Below are 14072 nucleotides of genomic sequence, written 5' to 3' on the forward strand. Positions count from 1 at the left end.
TAATTATTATTTCCCCAAATGAGCATTCAAAATAATTTCTACAGGATTTTCCTTACAGTGGAAACCATTTTGAAATAGTCACATAGTCACTGTACCCATCTCATATTCTATCACCAAAGAGATAGGCTACACACCAAAATACTCATATTAAGTCACCAAAGGCATTTTAACGTTAACTATAATCCCCCAGAAACAAATAAAAGCAAGTTCAGATTAAATTTAAGTTTAATACACTCTCCCCATAAGGGAGTATCCATTTACCAGCTGTCCCCTATACAGGACATAACATGTGTCACTTCCTGCCTTCCCCTACTGACCTCCCGACAAAAATAAAAATAAAGGTACTTGGGATCTCCTCCCAATTCTGAAGTTGGTAACACAGAGGTAGGATATTAAAATATAAACAAAGCTTAATGACCTTATTAAGTGGTATCTGAAAAAAGAAATGGGGAAGCTTTGATTCTTATTAGAAATATTTTGTTCAATTAAGAATGAGCTGACAGTTGGGAAAAAAATGTTATCTAGGTTAGAGAATTCAAAGGTTTCCTTTAAAAAGTCCCGTCGTGGAGTTCCCGTCGTGGCTCAGTGGTTAACGAATCCGACGAGGAACCATGAGGTTGTGGGTTCGACCCCTGGCCTTGCTCAGTGGGTTAAGGATCCAATATTGCTATGAGCTCTAGGTCGCAGATATGGCTCAGATCTGGTGTTGCTGTGTGTGTGGTGTAGGCCAGCAGCTACAGCTCTGATTCAACCCCTAGCCTGGGAACCTCCACATGCCACAGGTGCAGCCCTTAAAAAAAAAAAAAAAAAGTGACTTTAAAAATGTTCAACATCACTAATTATTAGAGAAATGCAAATCAAAACTACAATGAGGTACAATCTCACATTGGTCAGAATGGCCATCATTAAAAAGTCTACAAATAATAAATGCTGGAGAGGGTGTAGAGAAAAGGGAACCTCCTACACTGTTGGGAATTTAAGTTAGCACAACGACTATGGAAAACAGTATGGAAGTTCCTCAGAAACCTAAAAATAGAATTACTGTATGATCCAGCAATCCCATTCATGGGCATATATCTAGACAAAACTATAATTCAAAAAGATACATATACCCCTATGGTCACAGCAGCACTATTCACAATAGCCAAGACATGGAAACAACCTAAAAGTCCATGGACAGATGAATGGATTTGGAAGATGTGGTGTATATACACAATGGAGTATTACTCAGCCGCAAAAGAGAACAAAAAATGCCATTCACAGCAACATGCATGCAACTAGAGATTATCACACTAAGTGAAGTAGTAAGTCAGAAAGAGAAGGATAAATACCATATGATGTCACTTATATGTGGAATCTAAAATATGGCACAGGAGTTCCCGTCGTGGCTCAGTGGAAATGAATCTGACTAGCATCCATGAGGATGCAGGTTCGATCCCTGGCCTTGCTCAGTGGGTTAAGGATCCAGTGTTGCCATGAGCTATTGTGTAGGTCACAGACACGACTCAAATCCCATGTTGCCGAGGCTGTGGTATAGGCTGGCAGCTATAGCTCCAATTCAACCCCTAGCCTGGGAACCTCCATATGCCGTGGGTGTGGCCCTAAAAAGACAAAAAAATGGCACAAAGGAACCTATGTAAAAAACAGAAACAGACTCAATCACAGAGAACAGACTTGTGGTTGCCAAGGGGGAGGGAGAGGGAATGGGATGGACTGGAAGTTTGGGGTTAGTAGATGCAAACTATCGCATTTAGAATGGATAAACTATATATGTATGTATGTATTACTGAGTCACTTTGCTGTGTAGCAGAAATTGACACAACATTGTAAATCAACTACATTTCAATAAAAAAATTTTTAATGTCTCAAGAACATTTTGTCACAGGAAAAACTATAGACAGTTAAAAGATCAGTGGTTGCTAGAGGTTTGTGTGGAGGAAGGGGGGGTTCATTGGTAAAGTAAAGGAGATTTTTAGGTCAGTGAAATTATGCTGTGTAATACTATAATGGTAGATTCATGACATTATACATTTGTCAAAACCCATAGAACTTTATAACACAAAGAGCAAACCTTAAAGTATACAAATTTTAAAAAATCTTTTAGAAGGTCAGGGGATCCCAGGAAGGAATGAGAACAATATGAGAGAATCTAACTGTATTACAAATGTAGGAAACAGTATCACTGAAAGAGATAAGGGGGAAAGCTGCTTATCTAAATAACTTTGGAAATGAGTGGAGTCTGTAAGAGTACAGGCAAAAAGAACTGTACATAAGCATTGTACTCTAGTTGATAAACCTGCTTCCCATGGGGTACAGGTTAACAATTCTGCTATTACTGGGCATTCCCATGATGGCTCAGTGGAAACGAATCTGCCTAGTATCCGTGAGGTTCAATCCCTGGACTTGCTCAGTGGGTTAAGGATCCTGAGTTGCTGTGGCTGTGGTGCAGGCCGGCTGCTGCAGCTCTGATTCGACCCCTAGCCTGGGAACCTCCATATGCTGTAGGTGCCACCCTAAAGAGACAAAGGACAAAAAAAAAAAATTCTGATATTATTACTCATGGGAGATTCAGGTTAATGAAACTCATACAACTATGCATGTACACTGGGACTGAACAATTAAGTAAATGGATGGTGAATGGTGGGAACCAGGTTTCTCACTGTTGAAGTGGGAGGTCACAGACTAGCCAGGGGAGGAGGCTAGAATGACCTATGTGGTGACAGATTAGAGACATCAGTATGAACTCATGTTTACCCTAATATTGATAGACAGATATACAGAAATGGATGCATAGGAATACTTACAGATATGCATAAATATACAAGATATGCATATATACACAGAATTTCAGCTAAGAGGACTAGAAAAGCTGAAACTCTAGCAGTAACATTCACGCCTAGCACCCAGATCTTGATTTCCAATACCATTCTCTAATAAAAGAAATCTGGGAGTTCCCTGGTAGCCTAGAGGTTAGGGATTCAGCACTGTCACTTCTGTGGCTCGGGTTCAATCCCTGGCCCTTGAACTTCTGAATGCCACAGGTACACTCAAACAAAAAAAATAAGAAAAAAGAAATCTGGCCTTTGTGCAGAAATTGCTGATTCTAGAACTGGAACAGGGGATATATAGAATGAGCCTGGAGTATGTTGTACCTTGTATACCATAAAGTAAGAAAATGCTAAAAAATAAAAATAAAAAAAAAAAGATGAGAGCATATCAAAATGACATAGGAGCCAACCAAAAGAGCTCCCAATGGCCAAAACAAAAAATCTGAGCAGGAGTTCCCGTCGTGGCTCAGTAGTAAATGAATCCGACTAGGAACCATGAGGTTGAGGGTTTGATCCCTGGCCTTGCTCAGTGGGTTAAGGATCCAGCATTGCCATGAGCTGTGATGTAGGTTGCAGATGTGGCTTGGATCTCGCCTTGCTGTGGCTCTGGCATAGGCCAGTGGCTACATCTCCGATTAGACCACTAGCCTGGGAACCTCCATATGCCGCAGGAGTGGCCCTAGAGAAGGCAAAAAGACAAAAAAAAAAAATTGAGCAACAAAATAAATAAGGTAGTACTGGATTATGACCCAAAATATAAAACAAATATAAAATAAATATTGCTAAGCCCACAAAGAAATGATTAAATAATTAAATAAACGGGGGAGAAGAGACAATCTCCCATGTAGAATTCCCAATAATTTATGTAGAACACCCTCAAAGAGATGAAGCACGACTTCCCACTCCTTAAGTGTGGACTATACTTAGTGACTTATTTTCAAACAACACAGCACAGAATGGAGTTTTTACAAAAAAAGAATGACTTTACAGGGGAGAAACTTGACAAACATGTTCTTAGCCAGGTGACCAGAGGCATCATTAACAGTGATAAATCACAGAGTTCCTATTGTGGCTCAGTGGGTTAAGGACCTGACATTTCTGTGAGGATGCAGGTTTGATCCATGGCCTCACTCAGTGGATTAAGGATCCGGCACTGCCACAAGCTTCAGTGAAGGTTTGGCTCGGATCTGGTGTTGCTGTTGTAGCTGTGACATAGGCCCACAGCTGCAGCTCCAATTTGATCCCTAGCCCAGGAACTTCCACATGCCGCAGGTATGGCCGTAAAAAGAAAAAAAAATCATGATGATAGTATGTACCCTTGATATAATGTAAGAGAATGGCACTCTATGGTCCTCCTCCCAAAACCCCATAAAACTAGTCTAACCATGAGAAAAACATCAGATAAATTCCAAGTGAGGGACATTCTACAAAATACCTGATCAGTTCTCCTCGTAACTGACAAGGTCATCAAAACAAGGCAAGCCAATCAAAGCCAAGAGGAGCTAAGGAGACATGACGGTAAGTATAATATGGTATCCTGGTGAGATCCTATAAGAGAAAAAATACATTAGGTAAAAACTAAGGCAATCTGAATAAAGTATAGATTTTAGTTAATAACAATGTTTTAATATTGGCTCATTAATTGCAGCAAATGTACCATGCTAATGTAAGCTGTTAATAATAAAGGAAACTGGGTGCAAGGTAGAAGGGAACTATCTGTATTATCATCTCGATTTTTTAAAAAAAATTAAAACCATTAAAAAAATTACATCTCTTTTCTTAAAATGTTTTAAATTACCTCAAAACTGGCACTGGACTCTTTATTCACATCTCCAGCTCTGAAAGTACATTCTTTTCAGTAGACTGGAAATCTGACAAAATGAAGAGATTAAGTTATCCCTTAATAAACTTCCAAACTCAACATGGAAAAATGACAAAAACTCATAGACTTCTGATGTCTTAAAGTAACAGCAGACAGGATGCTAGACCACACTTTTAGGACAACTGGTTCTTTCCCAAGTATCATCACATTTTTCTTTTCCTTTAGGTCACAAATATCTTCTACAGTAATTAAATTATCCCACAGAAAAGAGTAGCAGTTCAGAAAGACAAACAGTCCACCGCCTGTTTTCTTAAGGCTTCTAAAGCACATCTGGTTGTGACTTATCATCCTGAGTCCCCCTTCTATCTAGAGAAGAAAGGATTAAGCCCAGGCCTACCAAGCATATATAAAATTTTCAACTGCATAGCCAAAATAGTACATAGCTTTAAAAAAAATGTACTGTATAAGTTCCCATCATGGCACATCGGAAAAGAATCCAACTAGGAATCATGAGGCTGCAGGTTTGATCTCTGGCCTTGGTCAGTGGGTTAAGGATCTGGCGTTGCTGTGAGCTGTGGTGTAGGTCGCAATGCATCTGACATTGCTGTGGCTGTGGTGTAGGCCAGCAGCTCCAATTCAACCCCTAGGCTGGGAACCTTCATGTGCTGTGGGTGCAGCCCTTAAAAAAAACTTAAAAAGACAAAAAAAAAAAATGCTACTGTATAACCCATTTCTATTCCATGAAGAGCAATTTATATATAGAATTGTGGCCTTACTGGCTTATTTTGACAGATAAGTATTCTATCTCTCCATCATTTAGAAACTATCCTCATTCTTGGTAAACCTAGTAATTCAATGTTAACCTTATCATTTTAGGGCAAAAACTGGCTTCTGTCAGAGCCTTCAGACATACAAGTTTCTAATTAATCTACAGACTCAATCTCTTTTTAAAGCCACAGTAGAGCTAAAATAATATATCCTATTTATATTTTTTTTAGTTCTTAACCATAATTTTTATTTTTTAATTTCTCACTTAAACAGTACCCTTAAAATGAACTTCAAGTATGAACACCTACATTAATGCTATTTTGAACCATGTGATATAGCTTTTAACGATCTCTGATATGACAATACAAAATCCATCCCACATTGATGTTAATCTTTTCCCCATCAACTTGAATCAGAACATTTTTCTCCCCTTCCTAAATGCCTATAAAAGTCATTAGTGTTTGTTACCACTTTTAGCACCTGAACTAATGTTTATCAACTTCTTGTTTTCCTCTAGGCTTTATAAAATTTACACTTTGAGAAAGAACACCAAACCTGTTCTATGAGCTACAGTGTCTTTGCACACTAAATACTTAGTATAAATGACAAAATATAGGACTTTCAAATAACTGGGCATCTAATTTGCTCTGGCTGAGGTGTTCCAGGGTCTTTACTGGGTCAATTCTTCTTTTTTTTTTTTTTTTTTTTTGCCATTTCTTGGGCCGCTCCCGCGGCATATGGAGGTTCCCAGGCTAGAGGTCCAATCGGAGCTGTAGCCGCCAGCCTACGCCAGAGCCACAGCAACGTGGGATCCGAGCCACGTCTGCAACCTACACCATAGCTCACGGCAACACCGGATCCTTAACCCACTGAGCAAGGGCAGGGACTGAACCCGCAACCTCATGGTTCCTAGTTGGATTCGTTAACCACTGCGCCAAGACGGGAACTCCTGGGTCAATTCTTAAATGTCATTATCTAAAAAGACAGATAGGCAATCTATTGGTAACATACATGCCAGAGGCAGATCATCTTCACATTTTATTACTTAGAGATTACTTGGGAGAGTGTTTTACAAATGGTGAGGTGTGACCTATTAGTAAACCGTATAATAAATTTACTGGGTGGTGACAAGCATTTAAGAAAAAAGAAACATAAGAGAAAATATCAGGAGTTCCTGTTGTGGCCCAGTGGTTAACGAATCCGACTAGGAACCATGAGGTTGCGGGTTCGATCCCTGGCCTTTCTCAGTGGGTTAAGGATCCGGCGTTGCTGTGAGCTATAGTGTAGGTCACAGATGCAGCTCGGATGTGGCGCTGCTGTGGCTGTGGTGTAGGCCGGCAGCTACAGCTCTGATTAGATCCCTAGCCTGGGAACCTCCAAATGCCGTGGGTGAGGCCCCAGAGAAAGAACAAAAAAGAAAAAAAAAAAAAGAGAGAGAAAATATCAGAGTGCTTCACACATAGTATGTTAAATATTGATTCAAAAAACTGAACTGAGGAGTTCCCATTTGCAGTTCAGCAGGTTAAGAACCCAATGCTGTCTCTGTGAGGATGCGGGTTCTATCCCGGGGCTCTCTCGGTGGGTTAAGGATCTAGTGTGGCCCTAAGTTGTGGGCCAGCCAAAAAAAAAAAAAAAGTTTGCAAAAGCTCTGACTTATTTAGGAACTAATTTGGAGTTCTCCTATGGCAGGTTAAGGATCCAGTATTGTCATGGCAGTGGTGACTTGGGTCGCTTCTGTGGCACGGGTTCAACCCTTGGCCTGGGAACTTCTGCATGCCACGGGCGTGGCCAAAAAAAAAAAAAAATAGGACACATACAGAGATTAACAGTCCTTACCTCCAATGTTTCAAATGGTGAAACTTCAACTAAAATGCCTTGACCAGTTTGACACGCAACAACAATTCAAGGTAAAAAAAAAACAAAGAAAAGGCTGAAGATGCTGCCCTCAATAAATGGAAGACTAAAGAGGTAAGATTGAAACTGTGAAAGGTTTAAGGAAGACCATAAGAGCAAGAGATACAGTGTACAAATAAAAGATGATCAAAAAAAGAAAGCAGTCATTTGTACACCTTACTACCTGAAATGTCAATAAATGAAGTTTAGATTCAATCACTAGTAACAAAAAGTTCACCCGACTGCCTGAATCACCCTATTCCCCTTCCCAATCAGTCACCTCTAGTGCCTAAGGCAGAGCTGGCAACAGCAGAGATGATGGCCAAAGATTTTCTGAGGTTTGTGGCTTCAGGGAAAGTTAACAGGTACTTTAGATGCATCTCTGGCAAAGCATCAGGGGTCCCTGCGGCTTTCCATGATATATTAGACATTAAATTTAATGAGTTTGATTACAAAACAGTGCTGGGACACTTTAAGTACCACAGGTCTTTAAATTTATTTAGGTCTTTAAATTTAAATGACTCTATACTGAGTCTGACTTATTCTCTGGTAAAGCAGAAGAATGTTTAAAATTTCCAAAACAAACTGAGGTGAGTTCCTGCTGTGGCACAGTGAGTTAAGGATTCAACTGCAGTGGCTCCAGTCACTTCTGCAGCTTGGATTCACTCCCTGGCCCAGGAACTTTCATATGCTGCATGTATGGCCAAGAAATAGATGAATTAAATTAAAAATTGTAAAGTGATTAAAAACAAAAAATTTCTACATCCCAAGTGAGCACCACACCCTCAGTACAAGGCCCAACATTAAAGGGGATATATGTTTCCTTTCTTTGTCCCACCACACTCCTCTGTACACACTCAAGAGAATTGTAACTGCTCATTCAGGACTGGGAGGGCCCTCTCCAGAGCCCAACCCACAAAATCGCTAATCTACCATTCAGGTATAAGTTTAAGTTTCTCAAGAAGGAAGATATGTACTTTATCATAAGCCTAGTGAAATAATATAAAGAGTCTTAACTTAAAAAAAAAAAAAAAGTAGAGTCTTCTGTTCCCCCGTAGAGGATATTAAAATCAAGAACTGACTAGATATTTCAGTTTAACCCAGTGGCCTTAGTAAATGAGGAAAAAGTTCTTCCAGAGAGAAGTGTCAGATAATAATAGCAGAAGTGACTAAATTAAAACACTCATAATTTTGCAACTTTTAATAACTAACCCATGCAATGGAAATCAATAAATGCTAAAAGCATTGGGTGAAAAGTGGGGTTTCATGAAGGGATGGGGCTGCCACCACCTGAATCCTCTCATGAATCAAACAGACAAAAAAATGTTTTTAGACAACCAAGGAAACTTGAACATGGACTAAGTATTACATATGCAACTGGGCAATCATTATCAGGTGTGTTGTATATGACACTACATTGCAGTTATGTAAAAATATGTGTGGTTTTACATACATGTCATTTAGGGATGAAATAATGTCTTGGATATGCTGTAAGTTCTCTGCAAAAAAAATAGGTATGGAGAAGATGAAATAAGTATGGTGAAATATTGATGATAGTGGCATAAAGCTTCACTGAACCTTTTATTTGTATACATTGTTCACAAATAAAAAGTTAAAAATAAAAACAATCAGGAGTTCCCGTCGTGGCGCAGGAGAAATGAATTTGACTAGGAACGATGAGGTCTTGGGTTCTATCCCTGGCCTTGCTCAGTGGGTTAAGGATCAGGCGTTGCCATGAGCTGTGGTGTAGGTCGCAGATGCGGCTCAGGTCCTGAGTTGCTGTGGCTGTGGTGGAGGCCAGCAGCTGTAGCTCTGATTGGACACCTAGCCTTGGAACTTCTATATGCCGCAGATGCGGCCCTAAAAAGCAAAAAAATAAAAATAAATAAGTAAAAACAATCATGGGAGTTCCCACTGTGGCACAGTGGATTAATGATCCAGCTTGTCTCCGTGGTGGTGCTGGTTTAATACCCTGCCCAGTGTTGATGCAGCTGTGGCACCCGTCACTGCTGTGGCTCAGATTCAATCCCCAGTCCAGGAACTTATATATGCTGTGGGTGTGGAAAAGAATAGGAAAGGACACAGTCAACTAGGAGTCACTAAAGAGTCTCTTAAGGAGGGAAAAAACAACATTTTCAAAATAATACTTAAAAGCTAATAATTTTCGGATTTCCCGCTGTGGCACAGCAGAAATGAATTCAACTAGTATCCATGAGGATGCCGGCTAGATCCCTGGTCTCGCTCAGTGGGTCCGGGATCCAGTGTTGCCATGAGCTGTGGGATAGGTTGCAGACATGGCTTGGATCCTGAGTTGTTCTGGCTGTAGCATAGGCTGGCAGTTACAGCTCTGATTCGACCCCTAGCCTGGGAACTTCTATATGCCATGGGTGCAGCCCTAAAAAGCAAAAAAAAAAAAAAAAAACAAAAAACTAATTGTTTTCATTCTTTTGTTCAGAGACCACAGAAAAAGAAGCTGAATATATGAAACTACTCAAAGAGTTCTTAAAGCAGTCCAGGAATAAAATCCTTAAAGAGTCAAAATCATTATATTTAAACATCAATTACTATTACTATTATGATTCAATAACTACATTATTTAGTAATTATCAGCATAATTTCTAACAAATTATAATATTAAATATAACTTAAATATTTAATGAAATCTTATATGCAAGGCCCTGAAATAAGTAATAAAACAAAAGGATAAAGCCCATGTCCTGTTTTCTTTTTTAATTTCCCATACCCTATCTCAAAGCTTACTCTTGAGCTGCTGAAAAATAACAAATACCCTGATAACAAAGAATTCAGAGAAGAGATGGATTCAAGTAAATTAAGTTTACTGAAGAAAAATAATCAAAGTAGACAAAAGAAAAGATGCAGGATTTTAATGGTAAAGAAGGAGAAAAATGCAAAGGTCTGAAAGAAGAAATGCAAAAGATACTGGTACCACTCACGATTTTATCAATATTTTATTTTTATCAATATTTTAAAGCATGACAGATTTGTGAGTGAGATGGGGCATAAAACTAATGAATGAACCTCCAAGAAAAGAATGGATAGGGAATTTTTTTAAAAAATTATCAAGAGAAAATGGAGTATTAGCAAATTTGAGGAGGCAGCATCTGCATACCTTTAAACATGCAGTAACTGAATACCAGGGAAGTAAATAAGGGGCTTTTGAGATTCACAGTCCTAATGTAAGATAACTGTTCACGGTTTTCATTACAAAGATGTTGAAAATGAGATGTGAGCACCATTCAGAAGCAAAGGCACCACCAGACATAAAGGGAACACGACTCTACTGCTGGGAACAGACCCTTTTCCTCTCCCTAAGACCAAGATCTGAGCAAACAAGATTTTGGCTAGGATCTTATTTAGAGTGATTAGAAAAGCAAGAACAACAGAATTACAAAAGATACTTGAGAAAAGAAGCTAGAGAGTGTGAGTTGAACCCTAAGAGTGACAAAAAGATGGACAGTGTATTAGAAAGAGCCATCTTTTTTAGAATTAGAAAAACTGAGGCATGTCTAGGAGTTCCCTTATGGCATAGCAGGTTAAGGACCCTGCACTGTCACTGCAGTGGCTTGGATCCCTGCTGTGGCACAAGTTCGATCCCTGGCTTGAGAACTTCTACATGCCCCACAGGTGCAGCCAAAAAAGAAAAAGAAAAACTGAGGTATGTCTAAAGAGAGGGAAAGGGACTGACTGCACATGTAGGGTGAGAAAGGATTAGTGACAAATCAAGCTTTCCAACAGGGAAGAGGTGGCAAATTCCAGAGCTGGTGTGACCATATTCCAGAAAGGGGGTGTGGTGAGGGGGAGTGAGAATGGGATATGAAGGAGTAATCTCCCAATTTTCTCAAGCTTTAGGATGAGTCATGAGGTGATTATATTATATGGTATACAGGAAGAAGAAAGCACAAAATGACAAAATTGGAAGGTCAAAGAGTGTCTATAGACAAGCTTAAACTGGCCACAACAACTGAAATAAAACACTGTAATAGTCATAGACAACTTAAGCCACTCACCAGGTGTGGGGCCACAGACAAGTTACCTGACCTCTATTAAGTCCTATTTCCATATTCATTCAAGAGGTTGTCTAAGAGCTTTCATATGGCAGCAAAAAGGAATCTCAGCAGAACTAACTCCTTTTTTTCTATTTCACAAGGACAGATATATATTATATCTACATATAGGTACAGTAAGACAAAGTCATGATGTTAACAGTATAACTAGGAAAGCATTCCTTTCTACGAGAGGAAGGAAAAAAACTTAGTTGAGGAGTTTCCTGGTGGCTCCGTGGGTTAAGGATCCAGCTCTGTCACTACTGTGGCTCTGCTTAGTGCTATGGCGAGGGTTCGATCCCTGGCCTGGGAATTACTGCCTGCTGAGGATGTAGCCAAAAAAATTAAATCAGTTCACATTGTACACTCCAATATCAATAGCAGTTAAGAGGGATTTCATGTTCTAAGAGTCATTCCAGAGACTATTTTTAGCTGAAACTTAAACACAATATATCTGTCCATTATCAAGGCTAGAAGCTGCCCAAGGCTGAAGAGAATAAAATCCTGCTGAGTATTCAGATAACAATTTATTTATAATTAAATACATACACTATATAACCTTTTAATTAAAATGTACAAAATTATCCAGGTGAGTACAGCTATATAAAACAAAACTTAAAGAAAACCAGGGGCTGAGTCTGAAGTCCTAGAAAACATGACAAAATCATATTCTGCCATAAAGAGCCAATAGGAAGCACTCTCCTGATTATGCCACATTAGGCAACATGAACAAACTTTCCCACTAAAGACAAATAATAGAGTTGGGAAAAATACAAGAAATGGCTTTCTTAAAGAATCAAAGAACCAACAGGATAGTGCTTTCAGATCCATTAAAGGAGTGGAATTCAGAGAGATGACCCCAGCAATCCAGAAGAAACTAGAAGTTAAATTGTATTTGACAGACAGACCCTGAAGGACAAAAGGAAAATCCTCCTTCCAACCCTCAGGTTAGAAACCTAAGGGCTACACCTTAGAAATATGGGTGAACTGGAAATTAAACAGTCCAAACACTGAATGCAATGTGGCCTTGAATCATCTGGTTGGCACACAAAAAAAAGCTGAGATTAGACTAAGTAATCTTAGATTCCCTCAAGTAGATGCCACTCCCTGCCACACCCCTGCAAAAATCCTTCCTGGAAGATATCATCCTTGTCTCAAATGATTTCTCAAGTTATTTTTTCAAATCCAACACCCAGTACACAACGAAAGACAACCAAGCACATGGGGAGACAAGAGAATAAGATCAAAAGTCACAGAAAAAAAACAAACAATTAAAAGATACTCATAGATGGAGTTCCTGTGTCATGGCTCAGCAATAACAAACCCAACTAGTACCCATGAGGAGGCAGGTTCAATCCCCAGCCTCACTCAGTGGGTTAAGGATCTGGCATTGCTGTAAACTATGGTGTGGGTCACAGATGCAGCTCGGATCTAGAATTGCTGTGGCTGTGGCACAGGCTTGCAGCTACAGCTCCAATTCAACCCCTAGCCTGAGAATTTCCATATGCTGCAGGTGCAGCCCTAAAAGGACCAAAAAAAAAAAAAAAAAAAAGAGAGAGAGGAAGAGAGAGACTGATACAGATTCCAAAGTTTGGAACTACAAAACATAGATTTTAAATCATACATACGACATTCAAGAAGATGAAAACCAAACTTAAAAATCTCAGCAATGAACTAGAAACCATAAAAATTAATATATCAGATTTTTAAAAAGAAACAAAGAGGAGTTACTGTCATGGCTCAGTGGTTAACGAACCTGCCTAGCATCCATGAGGACGTGGGTTCGATCCCTGGCCTCCCTCAGTGGGTTAAGGATCCAGCATTGCTGTGAGCTGTGGTGTAGGCTGCAGACACAGCTTGAATCTGGCATTGCTGTGGCTGTAGCACAGGCTGGCAGCTACAGCTCCGATTCGACCCCTAGCCTGGGAACCTCCATATGCCACAGGTGCGGCCCTCAAAAGATGAAAAAAAAGGCAAAAATAAAAATAAAAAAACAAAGAATAATTAAGTTACTGAAAAATACAAAAACTGAAATTAACAACTCAATGAACGGGTTTAACAGACAGTGGTCATAGCTGAGACAGTGAATTAGAGACAGGTCGGGGGAAAAAGCTCAGAACGAAGAGAGGATAAGAAACATGAGGATACAGTGAGAAGGTCTAACTCACTTCTTAGAATGCCAGAAGGAAAGGAGAGATGGTATGGGCTAGAAGCAATATTCAAATGGCTGAAAAATTCCAAAAATGATGAAAGATGTCAAACCACATTAAGAATCTCAATGAGTTTCTAGCTGAAAACCAACAAAGAAAAATTTAAAAGCATCCTGAGGAAGGAAAAGATAACTTTCAAAGAAACAACCAGTTACATGGATACCTTAACTCTCAACAAGAAAAACAGAAGCTAAAAAACGTGTAATGGAATCTCTAAGGAACAGAAATAACAACTGCTAACCTAGTATTCCACTGCAGAGAAAATAATCACCAAGAATGAGGAGTTCCCAATGTGCAGCAATAGGATTAGATGCATCTAGCAGCACCAGGTCACAGGTTCAATCCCTGGCCAGGCACAGTGGGTTAAAGGCTCTAACGATGCCTCAGGCATTGCAGCAGCAGTGGTGTCAGATATGATTCCTGGCCAGGGAACTCCATATGCAGCCAGAGAGCCAAAAACAAAAACAAAAAAAGAAATATAGTCTCA

The 14072-nt window shown here is 39.5% G+C and overlaps 1 protein-coding gene across 3 annotated transcripts in view; it reads right to left on the reverse strand.

Annotated features, from left to right (window-relative positions):
* TAB3 (TGF-beta activated kinase 1 (MAP3K7) binding protein 3) overlaps positions 1-14072 on the reverse strand; it is a 93873-nt gene that overhangs the window by 51167 nt on the left and 28634 nt on the right. For 2 of the 3 annotated variants that reach the window (XR_007132821.1, XM_047764751.1), the window contains exons 2-3: positions 4627-4699; positions 4264-4376 (exon numbers count right to left, since the gene is read on the reverse strand). The exons of the other annotated variant lie outside the window; for it this stretch is intronic. The gene's annotated coding sequence lies outside the window, so the exon portion shown is untranslated. The remainder of the gene's footprint in view (positions 1-4263; positions 4377-4626; positions 4700-14072) is intronic. 3 annotated transcript variants of the gene reach the window in all.

This window comes from Phacochoerus africanus, chromosome X (assembly GCF_016906955.1).
Source record: "Phacochoerus africanus isolate WHEZ1 chromosome X, ROS_Pafr_v1, whole genome shotgun sequence".
NCBI lineage: Eukaryota > Metazoa > Chordata > Mammalia > Artiodactyla > Suidae > Phacochoerus > Phacochoerus africanus.